This window comes from Bactrocera neohumeralis, chromosome 3, assembly GCF_024586455.1.
Source record: "Bactrocera neohumeralis isolate Rockhampton chromosome 3, APGP_CSIRO_Bneo_wtdbg2-racon-allhic-juicebox.fasta_v2, whole genome shotgun sequence".
NCBI classification, from domain to species: domain Eukaryota; kingdom Metazoa; phylum Arthropoda; class Insecta; order Diptera; family Tephritidae; genus Bactrocera; species Bactrocera neohumeralis.
The window spans coordinates 45845573-45868970 of NC_065920.1; the positions used below are offsets into that span (position 1 = coordinate 45845573).

A 23398-nucleotide genomic window follows, 5' to 3' on the forward strand; every position below is an offset into this window, starting at 1 on the left:
TTGGTATTGAACGGCTCTGAGAGGTCCTTCCCGATCCTGACGGAGCTTTTCGTGTTGCTCAACGTCAGTTTACACAGCCGTATTAGAGCCGGGGATACCAAATTCAGACATCGCGGCATAAAGGCAGCTCCTTTTCGTGCTGTCGAAAGCAGCTTTGAAATCGACAAAGAGGTGGTGTGTGTCGATTCTCCTTTCACGGGTCTTTTCCAAGATTTGGCGCATGGTGAATATCTGGTCGGTTGTTGATTTTCCAGGTCTGAAGCCACACTGATAAGGTCCAATCAGTTTGTTGACGGTGGGCTTTAATCTTTCACACAATACGCTCGATAGAACCTGATATGCGATGTTGAGGAGGCTAATCCCACGGTAGTTGGCGCAGATTGTGGGGTCTCCTTTTTTATGGATTGGGCATAGCACACTTAAATTCCAATCGTTGGGCATGCTTTCGTCCGACCATATTTTACAAAGAAGCTGATGCATGCTCCTTATTAGTTCTTTGCCGCCGTGTTTGAATAGCTCGGCCGGTAATCCGTCGGCCCCTGCCGCTTTGTTGTTCTTCAGGCGGGCCATTGCTATTCGAACTTCTTCATGGTCGGGCAATGGAACGTCTGCTCCATCGTCATCGATTGGGGAATCGGGTTCGCCTTCTCCTGGCGTTGTGCGTTCACTGCCATTCAGCAGGCTGGAGAAGTGTTCCCTCCATAATTTAAGTATGCTATGGGCATCGGTCACTAGGTCACCTTTGGGGGTTCTACAAGAGTATGCTCCGGTCTTGAAACCTTCTGCATTATTTAAAATTAAAACACGGTATTTCATAAAGTCTTTAAAAATGTAAGATCTTCAAAAGACACTATTTAGTACATAAGTGAAAGTGAGTTCGAAGTTAAAATCCGAACTCTCCGAATAAAATACTTATGGATTAGTTGATTCAATAGGAACTACAATTCGAATAAATGGCATGACCGATCTTTTCAAAAACTTTCTCTCAAGGAAATTAAATTATAAATTCATGCTGGTTGTCGATTAAAGTCGAATTCTTAAAGATGCAGTAAAATATTTTTGCTAGAGGTAGGCGATTTGCCTGTTTGACTAAGGCCAATTTTGGCTACATATAAAGTATATATTAGGTTACCTCGGCCATGACAAAGCTTGACCAAAAATATGGTAATTTCGGAAGAGCGAAAATCTGTCATGATAATTCAATACTCTAGTGGCAAGGAAACAACGTTCCATATAAATGCAGATCCGCTCACTTGGGTTTTTATCTGACGAGGGCCTGTCATCTAGACCTCATACATCAATATTTCCCATGAATCTTTACTGGATCTGAAAAATATTAGTTACACCTGTTCTACAAATGCCGCATTAGAGATTAAGCATTCGTAGTAGTAGCCCAAAGTAGTAGTGAATCAAAAATTAAAAGCTATTAATCGTGCGAAGAGGGCAACATGGACTTAATTCGAAAAATAAAATTAATCTCTAATAGATGAACTAGTTAAGTTTGTTGCTTTTGTTATGCTAAGTAGCATAGCAAAGGCCAAAACAGAGAGTTTAAAATTCATTGCAAAGTGACCTTACCTAAAATAATTTAAAACAAAGCTATTATATTACTAAATCAGAATACAAACTGGGCATTGCAGGAAGAATTAAAATATGTTTGTGCGTCCACATTACGCTTGTGACAATGTTTGACTCCGTGTATAGAATGATATAGAATGTCAATGTGCTCAACCGTATCAAATATAATACGGACCTGAGAAAATTCCGCCAAACCAATTCAAAAAATTTTCGTGAAAGAGTATGTGCAAACAATACGTATACGTAATATTCCCAATTGTATTCAATGAAAGAGCGCATTCGTATTCACAGGCTTCATAGCATGTGACGTATACGCCATGGTCGCAATAAAAATGCTAAAACCCATAGCAGTGGGAATCCATCTAGCGTTTATTTTTACTTCTTGGTTGAATCATATGTGTGCGTCTACGGCGATTTTCTTTTTGCACATATTCATAGGCATGAAAATTTATGGGTATGTGTAGCCTTTTTACCTTCCCTTGCCTCTCTTTTTCGCGCTTTATTAATATTCTTAGGATGGGTTTTGTTTTATTTCTGCTGTTCTGGTTTTCAGAGTTTCGGCTCTTTAATTCTGTGAAAAAGCTCTGAATTGAAGTGCATGCCTTTGTTAGGTCAGCCACTTGAGTTTAATTGTTCTAAATACTCTTCATATTGTTCATATCATCTGCCCAACCGGCGTTTGCTCTGTGGATGACGAACTGTCTTTGTTGTTCAGTGGACATGCGAATCCTTTCGTTTAAGGGGCTATACCAGTATGACATTTAAACAAAAAACATTTTTGTTATTTGCTTTTTCGATATCTTATATTTCCAAAAATATCCTGTGAAATCGGCAAGATCGTATCTTTAATAGTTTTTGGATGGCAGTGTTCTAAAAAGCGACCGGTCGCAGGTATAATCATATATGAGTAAAACTTTAAAAGCGTTTTTCTCGATACGACATTTTTCAAAATTGCTGACATCATAACTCAACGAGAAATTAACCGATCGTCTTCAAATTAAAACTGAGTATTGTTAATTACATTTACTATACAATTAACTACGATCTTTTTGATTGATTGAAAATTGTCAATTTGGCATTAAAAAAACGACCATTTTTTAACTAAAAAAAACGATTTTTTTTAAATTACGCCATTTTGTTAATTTTTGATATTTTTCAAAGATCGTAGGTCTTTGTATAGAAAATTTCTTTGAGCTTAATAAACTTTTTGAATTTTTTTGTTTCAGGTGATCATTCGGCCGGAATCATGTCAGCAGTTTTGGCACTTTTTTTTTGGCACCTCCGAAGACAGCCCATAACTCCGTAATTTTTCAAAATTTTTGTAAAAAATAAAATCTCTAAATATAGCTGAAAATATACTTTATTACGCTCAAAGAAGTTCCAAATATTCAATAGCGTACTTTCTCTTAAAAAATTAACGAAAATCACCTAATTTTTCATGCGTTACACTGATATGTACTGAAGGGCCTTCGATTATGAGAGTGCGGACTTATGATTTAAGTGTATACTCATACAGTTTTTATAACCTAAATATGGTATATTAAGTCTGCCAGGAAGTTTGCTACAAGACCGAAAACCGGAGACCCTATAAAGTATACATACATATATAGGTAAATAAATTATTAGTGTGACAAGCTGAGTCATTCTAGCCATGTCCGTTGGTCTGCATATACGCGAACCACTCTCCCTTTGAGATATCGATCTGAAATTGCACAAGTCCTTTTCCCTCCAAGAACCACAATAGCATACTTGCATAGCCAGCTACTCAAACTCACCAATCAAAATCAAGAAAAATATCTTAGCAAAAAATCTTTTTCTCCTATTATATAGCCCTAATTCTACTTGAAGTATAAAATGTCATGTTATAATGATAAATTTGGTTTATATTCCACAAATTCATAAAAAAAGTTTTAAATACTTAAAGTTGTCAACAACCAGCGTGCTAAATAAAAATCAAAGAAATCATATCAACGACGTTCATGTGATCGTTACGTAGAGATTTCTTTGGACATAGTAATTTGGTTTGCTATTACTAGCTTACTATGGATCCATTGAGATATAGGAAGTACATAGTTTACTGTATGAATGCAACCATTCATAGCCATTCTTATGTAACATGAACGAATTGTCGAGCGCGACACATAATTTCCCGAAGAGGTGGGGGAGTTAACACAAACAAGAAATGTATGAGCTGCTTTGTGGGTTCTTACAAGCTGCCTACGGACCACAGTGAGACAATCTTTGATTTTAAATACAAGGAGTCATTGTGCTCTGAAATTTTGCACTTTTTTTAGACAATTCCAGTTTAAAAAAAATTAAGAAAATTCGCCCACTTTTGCCCACCTGATACAGTCGAAATTTGTAAAATGCTGTATTGTCCGTAATACTTTAGGTGTAACTTTCAATTTTGGTATACTTGAATGTTATATAGTTACAAACATTATTTGAAATAAAAAATTGAACTTTTGACTTTTAACCCCATCACCCATATTACCTCAACATAAAAAGTGCCATATTTTCTAAAATATATTAAATACAACCTTCAAATTCTATATTACTGTAATTTATATCATTTAAAATGTTTCATGCAAAAATTACAATAACACGCCCACTAATACGCCCACCTCCTATTGAAATGCAATAAAAAAAATAATATTTTTTTTTCATTCAATCAATAATTTTTTAACATCATCATGGTATTCTAATTTTTTCAATTTGTTTCTCATTCTAAAGGAATTAATATAAGGATCTGATGATATTTGCAAATAGTGCATTACATCTTCATTCGTAGAAATACGTGAATTTTTACGGGAATGGAATAGCCTACAGTTTCTATACTCCTTATTCATTGCTTCTTGCGCTTCTTCGGATAACATTCCTGTAGCAAAAAAAAAAGTTAATAAAAAATAAAGTTTAAAAAAATACTTTCAAAAATAAAAATTGCAAACAAACCTATTGGCAATATAGCCTCAGATACCATTTTGCTGCCGTGAATGAGAACTTTATGCACAGTGATGGGCATGTAGTACCAGCCAATTTATGTGTGTACAAATGTACATATGTTTGAGCAAAAAAAAAAAACTGGTTTGGCTCAGCGGATGGAAAAAATGTCCAAAAACCAACAACAACCAAAACCAAAATTATGCTCACTATATTAGGCTGCTTATGAGCTTTGGACAACAAAAATAATTATAATGCAATTTCTATTTTCTATTTTCCTGCCAGGCGACAAGCGGCATTACAATATAACAATTAAACTAACCACATTAGAAAGTGATCATAACACAACTTAGATAAGAACAATATCTTGCAATATCAATTTAAATTAAATTAGCAACTATCTAACCAGTTTGTATGGAAGCTATATGTCAAGTAATCCTTCTAAACAAAATTATCTATCAAATTAATAACGTAAATAAAATTTATGTAAACAAGAATATTTTTATTAAAACATAAATGATCTTTAAAACATAATTCTGAATAACTACCGAAAAACAAATGTAATTTATTACTATTCTCTTGCATAATAAGTGAATAGTAAACAATTAAAAAAAATTAAAGTAAAAAGTTGTAAACATGTATTGCATGCTAACATACGTATAGCGACAGAATGTGCGCGTTACGTACTTTTTGTAGTTTTTTGTATGTTTAATGTGCTTTTGCAAACTTTTGCTATATGTCCTCTACTTTAAATTAAAGCTGAGATTTCAAACTTTCATTTGGTAAAAGTCTGCACGTAGGGCGAGGGGCTGCTCTATATTTCCTAGGCCATTGAAAATGCAAAATTCAATTTTTGCACCACAATTCTGTTGTTAAGAAAAAAAAATTGTGTTTTTTTTTAATTTATTTTTTCATTTACTCATTCTACAATAACTAAATTAATTAAAAAAATACTTTAAAGTTACATTTATTATGTATTTTTATTTTAATAAGCTTTTGATTATTACATATTGAACTAACATATTTCAAGTGCGTTGGCATACCTCAACTTTGACTTGCTCTAGACCAAAAAGTAATGAAGTTATGAGGCTGAAATTTCAGGGAATTGTTACTCATATATCTGTTAATACTCTGTGAAAATTTCATCCAAATTGGACGACACGTCAAAAACCATTTTTTGCCGCGGTTACTATTGGGGTGTCTCACTGTGCGGACTTGATTCAATTATCTTTGATTTCGCATTTCCCTCAGACACTTGTGTACCAAATTTTACTTTGTTGTTGTATTGACCATTGTTGTCGGATCCATCAATTTGTTTTCATTATAAATGTGTGTATTGGTAAAGTGTCAGCTAACGGAATACATCGTGTTATGCCATCTCATTTCTTATTGATTAGTTTTGTCTAATGATGTTGTTGCTATTGGAACTGTTGCTGCTGCTCGGGTAGATAAACAATTAATACGAGCACAGTGACCCTTTGCAACAAGACAGCGTATGATTAATTGATATACGAATTAAATGATCTTCTATACATGTGAATATAAAAGTTGAATTCAACTCAAATGTTGGGAGTTATTGGCCATCGGTATATTGGTTGCCTCACTTGCATATAATTATGCTTGTGTGCATTTTCATAATTTCTCACGGTTTCGTGTGTGTTGGGGATCCTCTTTCTGTTTCCTTCTGGTGAATGAGACTGTTTTGTGATGAAAAATATAGGCATTCCTAGGTAAGAAGGTGTTTAGCCGATAGATAATACACTTATTTAGATGGAGGTCATTAGCAATAGATTCCGAAACTAAATATATAATGTTATGTTTAAATTATATGTATTTATTATTTGTATTGTAATCTAAGGAGATAAAATCCAAAACGTCAGAATTATTTATGAATAAACAAGTATGCACAAAAATTTGGAATTTTTACGTTGACTTAATTGACCGTATTAAATTTTTTTGGTGTGATAATTCTTATAAAAATTTTCACTTTTCAGAATTGGTAAGCCTCTTTAGTCTGATATCCTTATCAAGGGATGTGTTAAACATTTTTGTATCACTTTTCCAAACGACACATATTAAAAGAATATTTTTAAACATAACATTTCACTAACACTCTAAGCGTTTTATCTACTTAAGTTGATGTACTGGTTTTTTAGTTGTTGCTTTTTTATCAAATTTGCAAAATTGTACCTTTCGAAGAAGAAGTAAATCTTTCGAAAAATTATAAAAATTAATTGGTTAATACATCACTTTTAAATTATGTATATTAAGATACAGAAGAGCAAGTCAAAACCTTTGATTTGGACTTGAGAGAAACCAAACAAAATGGCGACAGACACTTAAAGAAAGCTGTTTGAGGACGGATGAATGCAAAGTAAATGATTAACACGTCATAGGTAAACTCGAAGTTTTTCCTATCAATGAGACAGTCATTGAATTGGCAAACTGCTGGCAAGAATGATTGCAGTAGCCTACAAACCCCAACATCTCTAATAAACTAGAGCTATAAATTCAAACCCACATACATATGTATGTACCTACGTATTTGAGCTTAAAGGTCAGATTGTCGGTGTAGCAAAAGCCAGAAATCGCACTGGTACCATTTTGTGAAAATATTTACACACTCTAATTGAATGTTGTGTGTTCGCATTGAACGAGAATTTTCAATTCGCTCGAAACACTTAAACATACACACAGAAAACATGGTAAATTCGATATTTATGTATATACTATATATTGTATGCGAATTAGAAAATTCTTGTGAAAAATATTTTATTCCGATCCCGACCTCGTTCAAAATTTGAAAGAAAATTTGTCCACTCTTCGCTGTCACTTTAAGTGCTTAAGCTTCTTTTATTTCAGTGATATATTTACTTCACCCATTCTCCGATTTTAATATAGACAACGAATATTACATCTTTCCACATTTACTGAAACTAGAGTACGTAGGAAATCAAAGTGTAACATTCAAAATAATTAACTAATTTCAAACAAGAGAACATAAGAGAACTATTGTGAGTTCGGATATCTTCTAAGATATTCAATTAGGTGGTGGTATACAACTTTCAACGATTTTGTCTGCTTTGAAAAGAGATTTATGGAGAAGACTTTTACTTTTTATACATCATTAACAGAATAAACTAGGTCACTAATGACCATTGTTAGCAAATACAAACTAATATTGAACTTTTACAAATCACTATATTAAAACTTAATAATTGACTTCACGATCTTATTTGGCATTTAATTCATAAAAACAGCATACATAATACGATGAGCATAAGCAGTACTGAGGGCCTTAAAACACTTGACTCTACTTTTCTGTCCATATTAATGAGTTGCAGTCGCATTATAAGTGAGGAATTTGAAATTATTTCTAACCGATATAATTGAAAGACGCTTAAAAATAAGTCAGATTTTATTAAGGTAGTCCGAGGAGCATCTTGCTGAATAATGGATTAAATTTGTCAAACCTTCTCTTAAGGATACATAAAACTGAAGACGTAACTATTTGCGAATATTTATTAGAATCTTTAGATGGATATAGCAAAGTGTATATTTATCTCGTGAAAATAAAGTAGACAACATTATGTCTTTATTAGTTTGCAAAGTACGTATCGAATGTTCATTTCCATCCAGTCATTCGGAATCAAAACTGATGACCTAGGTAAGTTATCAAAAGTTATTCCTAAAAAAGTAACATTTTCATGGGTCGTTTGACTTGTTGCCTCGTTATGTTGGAACGATTTAATCTTTAGGTGGTTTGTAATAATATGGATAATATGGTTATGTTAGTACTATTTTCATTTCTAATGATAATCTAATTTAATGAATATAAGTGGTAAGCACATGTGTTTACTTTGACAGCTGTTAGGGCTCAAGAAATTATATAGCATAAGCCTCATATAACTAGGAAAAATTCTGAAACTCAATATCACTTTATTGCATAACATTACTATACCGCATATCGGGAGTTACGCCACTATTATTTTTTTGTCGAAAAGCACATACATCTGCAAATATTTGTACTCCGTATATATGTATAGTACGCTATATGTTTCGCTAAGCACAGCCGAGAGGCAAAGAGTGCGCTTGTGTTGCCTTTTGTACGATTTTATTTGAATTTCGTAAATTGATTTTACACAAATGGTAAAAAAATGAAAAAAGAAAAACAAACTAAAAATTGAGGGCTATTAATTTTCCAGATCCTCTAGTGGAGGGATGCCCATGCAGTCCTGAAATGTATGAATCGTTCCGGTTCATACATATTTATTCACTGTCGCACATGTTAGGTATTATTTAAATTCAATATAACTTTCAAGGTGAATATCTTTACTAATAAAGTATCGTATTTACAAACTTAAACGTTTTTCTTTTTTACCGAACGGAGCTATAGACTGGTTTTGTGGATACATTCTGTCAAATAAGTACCCGGAAATTTTAAATAAATCACAAACAACTTATCAATCATCTAAATTTATTATGTCTCCTTCAAAATATGCCCCTTCTGAGGCAATGCACTTCTTCCAACGAACAATCCAATCATCATAACACTTTTTAAAGCTATATTCCGGGATCGCCTTTAGTTCTCGTTGCGAATTAGTTTTGATGTCATCAATGCTCTCAACACGGGTTCCACGAAGTGGTAATTTGAGTTTTGGAAATAGGAAAAAGTCACACGGGGTCATATCTGGAGAGTACGGTAGTTGTTCGATGATATTTGTTGAATGTTTGTTCAAAAACTCGTTCACAATGATCGCTTTGTGCGCTGGTTCCTTATCGCGGTGCAAAATCCAACTGTTGTTCCGCCACAAATCTGATCTTTTGCGATGATGCGCCTTTCCGCATACTCAAAACATCAACCAAAATATGACGAGCGGACTCATGAGACATATCCATTATTTGGGCTATCTCTCGCAAACTATAATGACTGTAATGATCACCATTTCCTTTATTTTGTCGAAATTTTCTTCACTTGAAGAGGTTGAAGGCCGCCCTGAACGTGGCAAAATGTTCACTTCTTCTCGCCCTCTTTGAACGATTTATACCAATCGTAAACTTGAGTCTTCGACATGGTTGAATCACCAAATTTTTTTTTTCAACAATTCTAACGTTTTGGCACAAGAAATTTCGTTTGAAAGACAAAATTTCACAAAAACTCTTTGTGCAATATTTTTATCCATAGTAAAAACCGCAGCGCACACAAAAGGTTGACTTGTTCTTAATGAAGGCGTAAACAAACTAAATGACACATAGCAATAAAAATTGACAGAATAGTGGTTGACAGTTGTGCCAACCTGGGAAAAAAAAAAGTTTAAATATTCTCAGCGGGAAAATTTAAAATGGGAATTTCCGGGTACTTATTTACAAGAATGTATATAAAAATGTTTCCTTTTCATTGGGAGTGTTTTTTACGTGGCGGGTCACAAACCCAGCGCACAACCCTATGCAGGCATGTTTCGCCTTCTCACATTAGCTCGCTTTCCAACGGATGTTCTAAGGCTACCCAGAGGATACTTGGTCAAAGACCGGAAGTTGTGAGCTGCTTGAGCCATGTGTAAAAGAATCGTTTCTGGCCACTCCCAAGTGAATGGCGATCAGAGAAGTTGCCACACTTGCGTGAACTTCTACATATTACTCCATCCTCGCGACTTGGCTCTCACGTCACTGCTGACAGTCGTAACTTTGAAGTCGTAGATAGTTTCGTCTATCTTGGAACCAACGTAAACACCACCAACAATGTCAGCCTGGAAATCCAACGCAGGATAACCTTTGCCAACAGGTGCTACTTCGAGCTGAGTAGGCAATTGAGAAGTAAAGTCCTCTCTCGACGAACAAAACCAAATTCTACAAGTCACTCATCATCCCCGTCCTGCTATATGGTGCAGAGGCTTGGACGATGACAACAACCGATGAGTCGACGCTACGAGTTTTCGAGAGAAAAATTCTGCGAAAGATTTATGGTCCTTTGCGTATTGGCCACGGCGAATATCGCATTTGATGGAACGATGAGCTGTACGAGATATACGACGACATTGACATAGTTCAGCGAATTAAAAGACAGCGGCTACGCTGGCTAGGTCATGTTGTCCGGATGGATGAAAATACTCCAGCTCTGAAAGTATTCGACGCAGTACCCGCCGGGGGAAGCAGAGGAAGAGGAAGACCTCCACTCCGTTGGAAGGACCAAGTGGAGAAGGACCATGGATTTTGCTTGGAATATCCAATTGGCGCCACGTAGCGAAAGGAAGAAACAACTGGCGCGCTGTTGTTAACTCGGCTATAATCGCGTAAGCGGTGTCTACGACAATTAAGAAGAAGAAGATCAAGATCTTGAAGTTCCTGTTGTAATTATCCAATTGTATGTCACGAAAACGATTTCTGGATATCAAGAGGAACTTGCACTTAGTTGATGATAGCCTTGCATCTATTTCCAATGATAAAATGTTCAAAATCAGGCCCCTTTGTGATATGTTGATTCAGAAGTTTTGTCAAAAAGGCATATTTCATGAGGACATTTCGATCGACGAATCAATGATAAAATATTATGGTCACCATTCCGCCAAACAATTCATTAGAGGTAAGCCAATTAGATTTGGTTACAAAAACTGGGTGGCAGCAAGTTCTGATGGTTATTGTTATGCCTTTGATGTATATTGCGGAAAAACCCTTGTGAGCTCAAAAGAACCTCTTGGGCATAGAGTTGTCAAATCACTGTTGTTGAAAATGGCTGCTAAACCTGAGGAACATACAATTTATTTCGACAATTTTTTACAAATTGCGATTTACTGCGAGACTTAAAACAAACTGGGTACAAAGCAACTGGAACAATGCGTGAAAATAGAACTAAAAATTGTCCTTTACGTTCGGTGAAAAACTTAAGAAAGTCAAATAGAGGTGAATATGACTACAGGTTCGATACCAATAATGAACTATTGGTGGTAAGGTGGAAAGATAATAGTGTGTGCACAATAGGAACCAATTTTGATACAATTGAACCTATGGGTAAGGTAAAACGCTGGTGTTCGCAGAATAAGCAGAAAATGGATGTGAATATACCACACTTATTTCAAAACTATAATAAGGGCATGGGTGGTGTTGATAAAATGGACGGTTCTATTTCATTATACCGCGTTGGTCTTCGTGGTAAAAAATGGTGGTGGGTTATCTTCACATACATGATTGATATGAGCATATCTAACGCATGGCGTCTACATGCTTTAGTGGGCAAAAATAAGTTTGACCAATTAGATTTTAGGAGACATATTGCTCGAAATTTGCTACCTGAAGTATTGCAAAAACACCAAAAATCGTCCATCCGGTTCTATTGTACCAGGTCCAAACAGGAATAATGAACATAACCCTGGGAAGCTACCCAAGCAGTTAAGGTGTGTTTTGTGTCATCAGCGTATAAAATGGCAATGTACTGGATGCCAAAAATCGTTATGCATTGACAAGGATTGTTTTCAGAATTATCACTCATAAGTGCCCGCTGTACTAAATGAAGTACACCCTCAAAAGTTAACTTTTCAACTTTTTTCGTTAATTTTAACTACTGTACTTGTTTAAAATAGTTAATAAAAACGAATATAATAAAATTGTAATGGTTTTGGTTTGGGCATAAATGGGTTAATGAAATTACAAAATATTACTTTGTCATAAAGTTTTTGACTGAAACCTAAAGACCTTCCTTAAGGTCCAATATATATACACAGCCTGAGATACATTATTACTTTCACTTATACCTTTGCTATGTACCAAACGCGTACTTGGTGTGTATCTTGACACAGTTTTAAAATAATAATCTTAACACTTCCCTTTTAAATGTTCCAGCCATATAAGATCGAGCCTAAAATTATAAGGAGTTCTAAGCACCCTAACGATACATGGATTTAACTATAAGAGTATTCCAACCATAGCAATCCACGTGTCTTCCCCAATTTTACTTTTGAGATAAAATATAAACATCCATGGGAAATGTAAAGTCTTAAGTATACTTATTAAGGATTGTTAAGTACAATTTGAAGTTTTCATCGATAGTTAATATTTGTGGCATTTCTAAAGATAGATGGTTCCACTCTTTAAACTTGCCAACTAACAAAACAGTGCTAAAATATCCACCGGTTACATCAAATAAACATTTCGCCACCGGTTTCGTATGAACGGTTAATATATAGTGATGTGTTTTTTTTTCAAATAATTGGGCAAAAACTATATTTAGTTCTGTATGTATTCCTTTGTCCCCACTTTTAAATGTTCTCGCTTATAAACAGATATGTGAATTTATTGCAGGTACACAGTACAATTCACACACCAGATTGGACCGCTCAAAAAGTATTTATACGCATTTGTGGAACACAAATGCAATTTTCGCATAGCACAATTGTATGCATGCAACAAAAGGTACTGGTGTACTGTTTGTAAGTAAAGGGTGATCCAAGTCGAAGTTCCCTGCTTTTTCTTTAAACCACATGGACTTCAAATTAAATCGGGAATGTTTTTTATTATTCGAAAGAACATACTTTGACATTTATTTTTTGACGATTATCTCTTTGAAATTTTGGCAGCGGCAACGTCTCAGATGGTCTATCCGTTAAGTCCAATTTTTATACGCTGAACAGGGTATATTAAGTTTGCCACGAAGTTTGTAACACCCAGAAGGAAGCGTCGGAGACCCTATAAAGTATATATGTATATAAATGATCAGCATGTTGAGCTGAGTCGATTTAGCCATGTCCGTCTGTCTGTCTGTCCGTCTGTATATATACGAACCAGTCCCTCAGTTTTTAAGATATCATTTTGAAGTTTTGCAAACGTTATTTTCTCTTCAACAAGCTGCTTGTTTGTCGGAACTGCTGATATCGGACAACTATAACATATAGCTGTCATACAAACTGAACGATCGGAATCAAGTTCTTGTATGGAAAACTTTCGCATTTGACAATGTATCTTCACAAAAGTTGGCACAGATTATTTTCTAAGATAACAATGTAATCTCCGAAGAATATGTTCAGATCGGTTAACTATAGCTTATAGCTGCCATACCAACTGAATGATCGGAATGAAATGCTTGCATGGGAAACTTCCTCATTTGACTTGGTATCTTCACGAAATTTGGTATGACTAATTGTTCATAGAAATAATATAATCTCCGAAAAAATTGTTCAGATGGGATTACTATAGCATATAGCTTCCATACAAACTGAACTCATAGTTACTAAAAGGAATGCATTGTGAAAATTTCTGCCGTCCTGTTGAAACCAAATGTCGACACGATAGTGATCGCCATTGACGGTTACGTTCTCACCGGCATAATTTTTGAATGTCCTTCAAGACAGAGTCATATGACCGTTCTTTATTGAATTCTAAATGCGACTGCCCGCTTACATGTTAAAATGAACTTATTCAAATTAAAAATGAATGAATGAATAAATATATACAGTAGAACAAATAAAAATGAATGTGTATTGTAATAAATTGTAGAGATGCCAATCGTGACAAATATGGTGGTGACATAAAGAAATGTGGGCCAAATGGGAAATGGCAGCCCTTGTATCTCTCCAGGGTGCTCTTCGTCCCAAATGCGGCAATTTTGCTTGCTTGTTTCAGAAATGGGCGTCATTGCTGTACAAAATGTTGCTCGAAAACGTCGGATCTTCTTGGAACTTTTCAAGAGCCCATACAGCGAAGAAACGTTGCTTGGGCAGGTCGAGTTTTTGCACAAGCTGTACTTTTTACGCTTTTAATTTAAGATCTCGACGTAAAATACGCCAAGTCGTTCCATATGGCAGTCCGATTTGCTGGATAAGTGTGGAGAATATTTTATAATACCATTCAGTTTCGGCTTTCATCTTTAATAGTGTTCTTAATCGGAAAAGGACTTTAGGTATCGAGCTACTATCCAAGTATGAGTTAACATATCTCTCAAAATTTGATTTCTGCTATTTGTGGAGTTTTGAAACTGAGGTTCCTTTCCAACTCAATCTGCAAGATAATAGCTCATCTACAGAAACAATTTTTGAGAGATTTCCTTTGGAATATATGATTACCTAAATTGGGTTCTTTTATAAAATAGTTTGTAGGGTAGTATTGAGCTTTTATGTTAGCCAGAGTGGGCACTTCTTGCAATACATTTATTCCTTGTTTAACAAAGTAATACAGGTAATTGATAAATATCCAAACGCTGCACACAAATTGCTAATATTGGACCGTAATTATCCCATCCTCATAAGGAGGTAAGCTGGGGAATGGCAACAGGCTTTACTTACTTAAAAGGGAACTTCGATTATATCTTTAAAAACGGTTAGTCATATTTTGAGCACCAAAATGGTTGATCGAGGGATTGATGGGCTATCCACAAAGGAAGCGATTGTGAGATCCAAGTCAACCGTATATTTATTATATAAATTAATTGAGCACCTGATTCCCACTTGCCACTGTAAATACCGGCAGCACAAAGTACCGTTAAACATAGCAAGAGGAAAGAGGTCAACTGCTGGAGGCTGTATTCACAAAAGAAATAGAAACATTGTGCATATATAGATGCCAGATAGAACTACCAAATATTGCGAACAACTGGCAATAAACCGATCCAGGAAGGCTAGTAAAGACATACAAACTTCGGGAGACGATAAAAGATGCAAGATGTTGTTGTCAAGCATACACCTCGACGAATGGCGGTAGTATTCTTAGAGGTACATATATAAAAGGCTAAGTTGAATGTCTTGAATGTTGACGCCAAATACATGTTGTGACTGTCATTAGTTTTGCTAATTTGATGCAAATGCAAAAACCTTCAAGAAATTGCTTGCCTCTTCAAATGTTGAATACGCGAGTAATAGGATGGTGAATCTCGGTGAATGGTGAGTGCTGAGACAATGCTTTACTCCACATTCATTTACATCAAACGACTTGAGCAGATCAGTTCTGGGCAGCTAAACTACAGCGTAGACACTGATTGTTATAACTGTATTATTTGTCTCTCAGGAGTGAAGAAATATACACGAATCATATGATAAATGTTAAAAAGGTCTAAAGCCACACTGATAAGGTCCAATAAATTTGTTGACGGTGGGCTTTAATATTTCACACAATACGCTCAATAGAACCTTATATGCGATGTTGAGAAAGCGTATGCCAAGGATATTGCGGTATTTCACGTAGAGTACCTTTTGGAATGAAGCTCTATTTTTTTGTGTTTTTTTTCTGAAATCCATATCTTGTACCAAACAACTACAATCAAACAATGCACTTAGAGTTAACATGGTCCAAGCCGAAGTTTTGAAGACTAACTAAAAATTTACACAAACCGGATAAAATTTATAATTCTTCGATATACTCTATATTTCTGCCACTTCACTTTTATTAGCTTAGTTTTGCCGGCAAACAGATAGCAATACATTCGACTTCTTTCCTTTCCCTCCCAAGCTTTGTTTTCACTTTCCTTTTTATTTTTCCTTTTTTTTGCTTTTGTTATATGAACAATTAATTAAGTTCCTCTTGTCCATGTCCTTTTCCTAATAAAGCATCGAGAAATAATGTTACCAAACTGATCTTTGGGGCACACTTATTGATAGAATGGTGCTCTTTCAGAAAATAAGTATATTATTTGGCGAATACGCCACTTTTTCCATTGCGTCATTTAATATGTAATACAGTTTTTTATATATTTTATAAATATTTAAAACGAACGGGTTTCAGAAAGAAAAAAATACGTATACGCAATGGAGTACTTTTTGCAATATACATAAGTGCGATATTTTATGAGACGTATGTATATTAGAGTTCAGTGTTTGTGCTATTGAACACAAAAAAGGCTGAGGCTAAGACTTCCATGTGAATATGGTCGAGTATTAACAGAGGAATGTAGTTCATATTCACAAAAGTTACGTATACGCTATGTGCACTAAGGATCACTACTCAATGTCATCATACACTTAGATATCCAAGCGAACATTGAGCCATAAAATAAATTTTACGTTATACTGATAGGTAGACTCCTTTTAGAAAGCGAAATCGTTATATTCGTCACCTGGATATGCGTAATTTTTAAAAGAATCTATATATATAAAATTACGTGGCAAAACTTCCTGTTCGCATACTCCTCCTAGACGGCTTGCCCGATTTCAATGAAATTTCCAGGGGTGATTGGGGTCTGTTTGGAGGGTGCACATAAAAAAAAAAAAAAAACAAAAAAAGAAACAACTGGCGGATGTTTAAAATTAATAAAAAACATTGACATCGCATGTTGATCGTTTTTGCCTGTCATTCGTTCTTTCTATGGATGACTGTCAAGCTAACAAGACATACAGAACGTAAGTGTATTTGATTGAAAGCGTATTTCCGAATATTGTTCAACACTATCAACGCCACGATTATTTAAGTGAACGCGCAATATTGGCACCGAAAAATGTACACGTCAACGAAATCAATTTTGCCATTCAAGAAAAACTGCCAGGAGAAGCTACAACATATATGTTCATCGATTGATAGCGTTTTAAATCAAGGTGAAGTAGTCAATTATCCAACTGAATTTTTGAATTCTTTGGATCCCCCCGGTCTGCCACCGCATCGTTGGGTCCTGAAAGTCGGTTCACCCATTATAATTCTACGAAATCTGAAGCCACCGACTTTGTGTAACAAACTTTCAGTCAAAAAATTGTGGCCAAATTTGATTGAGCAATATGAATGGCAAGCAGGTGATTCTTACCAAACATGATTGACATGCCGTTTGAATTTAAGTTCACGTCTTGCCTTTGCGATGACCATCAACAAATCGCAAGGGCAAACATTTCAAGTGTGCGGCGTCAATTTGGAAGAACCGTGCTTCTCCCGCGGCCAATTGTTCGTCGCATGCTCTAGAGTGGGAACACCAACGTGCTTATTCATTTACGCGCCAGGTGGAAAAACCAAAAATATTTTATACCAATATGTTTTATAAATGTTTTATAAATAAATAACAGTTTTACAACAATAAATAAAACACAAATAAAAACCTTAAGAGTTTTAATCGATTTAGGTGTAGCGAAATGCACAGGGTAACAGCTAGGACATAATATAAATTGCCGTATCAGAGATAATTTATATTCTCAGTCTTGTTTGAGTTGAATAAAGTAAGTTAAGCATTTTGAATTTTGAGAATTTACATTAAATTACTTTAAATTGCTCAATTTGTTTACCCTAAAAGGTATATTAAGTTTGATATGAAGTTTGTAACAACCAGAACGAGAGCATAAAGCAGTCATTCAAACTGACTAATCAATATCAAGCCTACATCCCACACGACATATATTTTAATATTCTCCTGCCAGTTATTTTACATATTTATAGCAATTAATTTTTTGAAATATAATAATAGTACTTTAATTAGACAGAATTAATTAAATATAAATAGTAGTAGACGAAATAAAAAGTTACGTATACGCAGCGCCATTATTTATTCAAAGAATTTATATATAATGAATAGCTAGATCAAAACACTTTAAATAGGTGTATACCCGGGCTTAAACTCGAATTTCGTTGCCTTGGTTAAACTAAAAAGCCTCCGTTTCTCTTCTTTCGTTCTATACAAGCCTAACAAAATTCACATTCTGCGCGTTATTTATTCCGTATGCTGCAAAACGAAATGTTTGTTATTTTCACTTCCGCCGTACTGATTTATTCTACTCATATTAAGAAATAAGTGTTTTTCGTCAATATTTTTTTGAACCAACTAAGTCCAATAATATGTCTTTTGAAATTGTAAGAATTTTTCGAAAAATGTATATGCTTTTAACTGACTTTGCTTGTGATTGCAATAGACAGTACTCAGTTGAGATGGAAATAAAAACATGCACATTAGCCTGTAGTTCTTTACTTAGGTCTGATTTATTATCAGGAAAATAATTAAGATTCCTCCATTCGATTTATTGCAATGGAGTATTCCCAAGAACTATTGTTTTTTTGCATCCGTACTTAAAAGCTTTTGAAAATTTGTTTCTATTTTTTGTTCTTATGCTTCATTCTGCTTCCTCAAATGCAATTTTAGTGAAGTTTGTAATTATACGAATTTTAACAATTATTAACAAAAATTCTGTAATCAGGACAAGTGCGGTTGAAATTTACTATTGTTATCTCTTTTAGCTTGATACATTCATATTGGAGATGCATGCAGATTCTTTACACGCTTTTTATCTGAAAGAACTCGATAGTAATCAAAAGCTGTCCACTTAGAATATATGTATATCATTTTTGAAAGATTGAAACTTTTTTTACTTATAACAATTTTGTTACGGGCCGCTAAGGATCAAACTAATTTTGAAAGCAAAATACTGAGTGCATTGAAATGCAATAAACCTTAACGGCCACATATACATCAATCAGACCGAATAATTGATCGATATTTGTGTCTTTATATATCCAATATACATATCATTCACGGTATAATATAAATATAAGCGGTGTATTTCCAGTCAGCTTTCAAATAACATTTTACTAAACTCTTACTTTGAAATTTATTTATAGTGGCTGTGATCCTAATTTTTTTTTTTTTTTTGCAGTTATACTTCTTATACGAGTTCGGAAAAGGTTGCGATAGATTCAGGTTGCGCAACCTTGCTCAATATGAACCTACGCAACCTTGTCTGCGAAGATGTTCCAGCAGCAAGCGAAGCGGTGACAATCGGCGATCGTTTGTTCGTTTCTTTCGGCACAGCTCGGCTTTTCTACCAACAACACAATGTTGCCATGCTTATGCTGTTGTTGTTTTTGTAGAACAATGTTTCAATTTTTGGTTGATGACATATTCAATTAAAAATAAATTCTGTTGGGATTCGAACCTATGTACGTGCTCGTCGTAACTTTTCAAGCGCTTTCCACTAACACCACCATTGACACTTATATTGCGTTGTCCTAATTATGGTTTGGTTATGCATGAAAGAAATATACAATGGATCGCCGATTGTTACCTCTTTCCTTGCTGCTGCTGCGCATATGTATGTTTGTATGCTTGTGCATTATTGAAGTTATGCTTCTTTTTCTTTCGTTTGTCTTTCATTTCTGCGAATTCTCAACTACTTTGCGTATATTTTGGTTGAAATACTCTGCGTTGGCCGTTGAAAAATTAAGGCTATACTTTACAGGATCATTTCTGTAGTTAGTCTTCATTTAAATTTTTTGGAAATCGACCCACGATGACGAGGTATATCGTTTTATCTGACAGCGTGAGGTTTATGAACTTCATTTCTAATTTTGCCTTGTGGCATATTAGAAATGATGTTTCTTCGAAAATCGCTCGCTTACAACGGATAAAACGACTTCTGAGTGGTGATTTTAATAAATAAATTCCAAGGTTTTACGCAAAAATAATGCGGTCAATAAGTACAGTACGCTTATGTATTTGCCCATTATTTTTCTTTCGTTTGTCTTTCATTTTTGCGAATTCTCAACTATTTTATGTGACTTCATTTCTTTCATCTTTCTTTTTTTTGTGCGACTTTTTGAATTTCTGAACGCGCACATGCGTATACATACATTCATATGAGCATGTGCAGATACACAAGATACTTTTTAACATCGCATACTATACTAATAAATATTTTTCACACTAATAGAAATTAAATTTATCACAGCAATATTATGTATATGTATATTAGGTATATTGCTGTGATAAACTTAATTTCTATTAGTAAGAAAAAAATTTATTAGTATAGTATTACGATGTTAAAATGCAAAAATAAAAGACTAAGTCCGTCGAGATTCGAACCTGCGTTCACATTGTAACTATTTATGTGCTTACCACCTACACCACTATTGACACTTTCAAGGCGTTGTCTTAAGTATGGTTTGGCTATGCATGTAAGAAATATACGATGGTTCAAATAATTTTGTTTAAGTATAGAAATATGCTTTTGTAGAACATTTGCTTTCGCAAACATACAGACAAATGTGCAAACGACATAATATATGTATGATTGTTTCGCATTTTGCTTCTACGCCCGTTAAATTTCTATACAACAAATAAGGAAGGGCTAAGTTCGGGTGTCACCGAACATTTCATACTCTCGCATGATAAAGTGATAATCGAGATTTCATTATATGTCATTTACATATTTTTCAAATACCGTATTTTTGTTAGGCGGTTAACGCACTTTTAGTGATTTTCAACATAACCTTTGTATGGGAGGTGGGCGTGGTTATTATCCGATTTCTTCCATTTTTAAACTGTATATGGAAATGCTTAAAAAAAACGACTCTGTAGAGTTTGGTTGACATAGCTATAGTAGTTTCCGAGATATGTACATAAAACTTAGTAGGGGCGGGGCCAGCTCATTTTTCCAAAAAAGCTGCGTCCAAATATGGCCTCCCTAATGCGATCCTTTGTGCCAAATTTCACTTTAATATCTTTATTTATGGCTTAGTTATGACACTTTATAGGTTTTCGGTTTCCGCCATTTTGGGGGCGTGGCAGTTGGCCGATTTTGCCCATCTTCGAACTTAACCTTCTTATGGAGCCAAAAAATACGTGTACCAAGTTTCATCATGATATCTCAATTTTTACTCAAGTTACAGCTTGCACGGGCGGACGGACAGACGGACGGACGGCCAGACGGACGGACAGACGGATTTCGACTCTATTCGTCACCCTGTTCACTTTGGTATATGTAACCCTAAATCTGACTGTTTTAGTTTTAGGACTTACAAACAACCGTTATGTGAACAAAACTATAATACTCTCCTTAGCAACATTGTTGCGAGAGTATAAAAATCGACTGAAATGCATGAGAAAATAAAATGGACAACTAGGGCAAATAATTTAAAAAAAATTATTCATAATTAAATATAAATGAAAATGCATGTAAATTTACTTAAAAATTAATTTAAATTTATTAAAAAAACTTATTTAAATTTATTGAAAAACTGCAAAGAAAAATAAAAAGAAAATTCATTTTACTTTGGCCCAGTTTTGTGCGCAATACAAATGCAACGCCAATAATGAATACAAGAAATTGACTACACACCATGATATAAGATATACAAATTTTAATATGACAACCCAATTCGAAGAGTACAAAAGAGAGATGGTTACGCTGCATATTCCCTTCCGCAACAAAGAGACATAACTACTTTCCGAGTCAAAATTCCTTCATTTAGACTTTGCTTTATAAAATGTGCATAATGAATTTAAATGTTCTAGTTTTCTTTCATACCAAATGATATGCATTTCTGAATATCACTAAGAAGTATAACTTTTTCCGCGCGTACGGACTCCACGCACCTTTTTTGTTGCTATTTTAAGTAGATTACCTTAAACAAACAATTTTTCACAGCAATTTTAAAATGTACATGAGTAGTTATTTGAACAAATTGCTGAACTCTAAGCCTTGTATCTCATGAGAAAAGAATGTGTGAAACCGTTTTGGTGAAAAATGTTAAGGGAATGTGTGAAGCTGAGTTGGAAGTACAAAACGTACCCGTCAGTACAGGTCTTATCGCTGATCAACTACATGAAGACCACACTTACATAGGAGGAAGTGAAACACTTAGTTCTTATGTGCTTACAAATAAATTAATAATTATCATATGTCTGTGGAGAGAATAGTTTCTACCATAGTATATATGGAATACTCGTCATCATCTTAAAATAGTCGCTAAAGCGGATTATCTGCATTGATTGAAGAGTCACACAGTTACATGGTTTTCTAGTCGTCTATAATATTAATCACAGTTAAACCTTGAGATGTGTTTCTTTATGACGTGGAAAATTTTAATCCACACTGTTTGAATTCATAGCTAAGTCCATGGGTGGAAATATCGATGCTCACTTACTCGCATTTATTGTAGTAGTGAAGGGCATATTTTTATAAGCAGGCTTTCGCGGCTTCAACTGTAAAATAATGAGGGTAACTCATTTGTTGTTGTTTTACTCAACTATGCAAAAGCTCTAGAAATATACTTGTATGTGGAAAAAAATAAGGTGACATTTGAATTTAAACTGCGCCCGTCGAAGGATTTGGAAAATTATTTTTGTTTAGGTTGGTAGTACTGTCAGTCACATTTATGTCAAATTTCATGTCAAAATATTCATTAGTGTTTGAGATACGTGTCGATTTGTGTGCTGCTAAAAGTGAATTTTTCGTTTTCTGCGATGTCGAAATTTGTTGAACAAAGAATTTGCATTAAACTTGGTTTACGGAATCAATTTTCTGCTGCGGACACGTTGAGGATGGTGCAGAAAGCCTTTGGTGATGAGGCTATGTCTAAAAAAAATGTTTACAAGTGGTATAGTGAGTTCCAAGCCGGTCGTGAACGTGTCGAAGACGAAGAGCGTCCACGGCGACCATCAACCTCAACCGACGAAGCTCACGTTCAACAAATCAAAGATTTGGTGTTGAAAAACCGTCGATTAACAATTAGAGACCTTGCTGATGAAGCTGGCATATCGAAAGGCTCAGCCAATACCATTTTGAAGGATGTTTTGGGCCTCAAGCGCGTCAAATCTCGATTGGTACCGAAAACATTGAACTTTTTGGAAAAAGGCGTCGCGTTGAAGTGTGTGAAACGATGCTTTCCGACTACCAGGGGGTCATGAAACGCATTATAACTGGCGATGAGACTTGGATCTATGCTTACGACCCCGAAACAACCTATCAATCGAGCGAATATCGTGCCAAAAGAGAGCCGAGACCAAAAAAATTGCGCCAAAGTCGCTCAAAAATCAAGGTCATGTTGACTGTTTTCTTCGATTATCGTGGTGTTGTGCATTATGAATTCCTACCAACCAGTCAAACAGTCAACAAGGAATATTATTTGAACGTTATGCGTCGTTTGCGTAACGCTATCCGCCTAAAGAGGCCGGAATTGTGGAAAGACAATTCTTGGTTTTTACACCACGATAATGCAC

The 23398-nt window shown here is 34.9% G+C and overlaps 1 pseudogene; it reads left to right on the forward strand.

The window, feature by feature from the left end:
* Positions 1 to 19620: 19620 nt before the first annotated feature.
* Positions 19621 to 19823, forward strand: LOC126754279 (small nucleolar RNA U3; annotated as a pseudogene).
* Positions 19824 to 23398: the final 3575 nt, after the last annotated feature.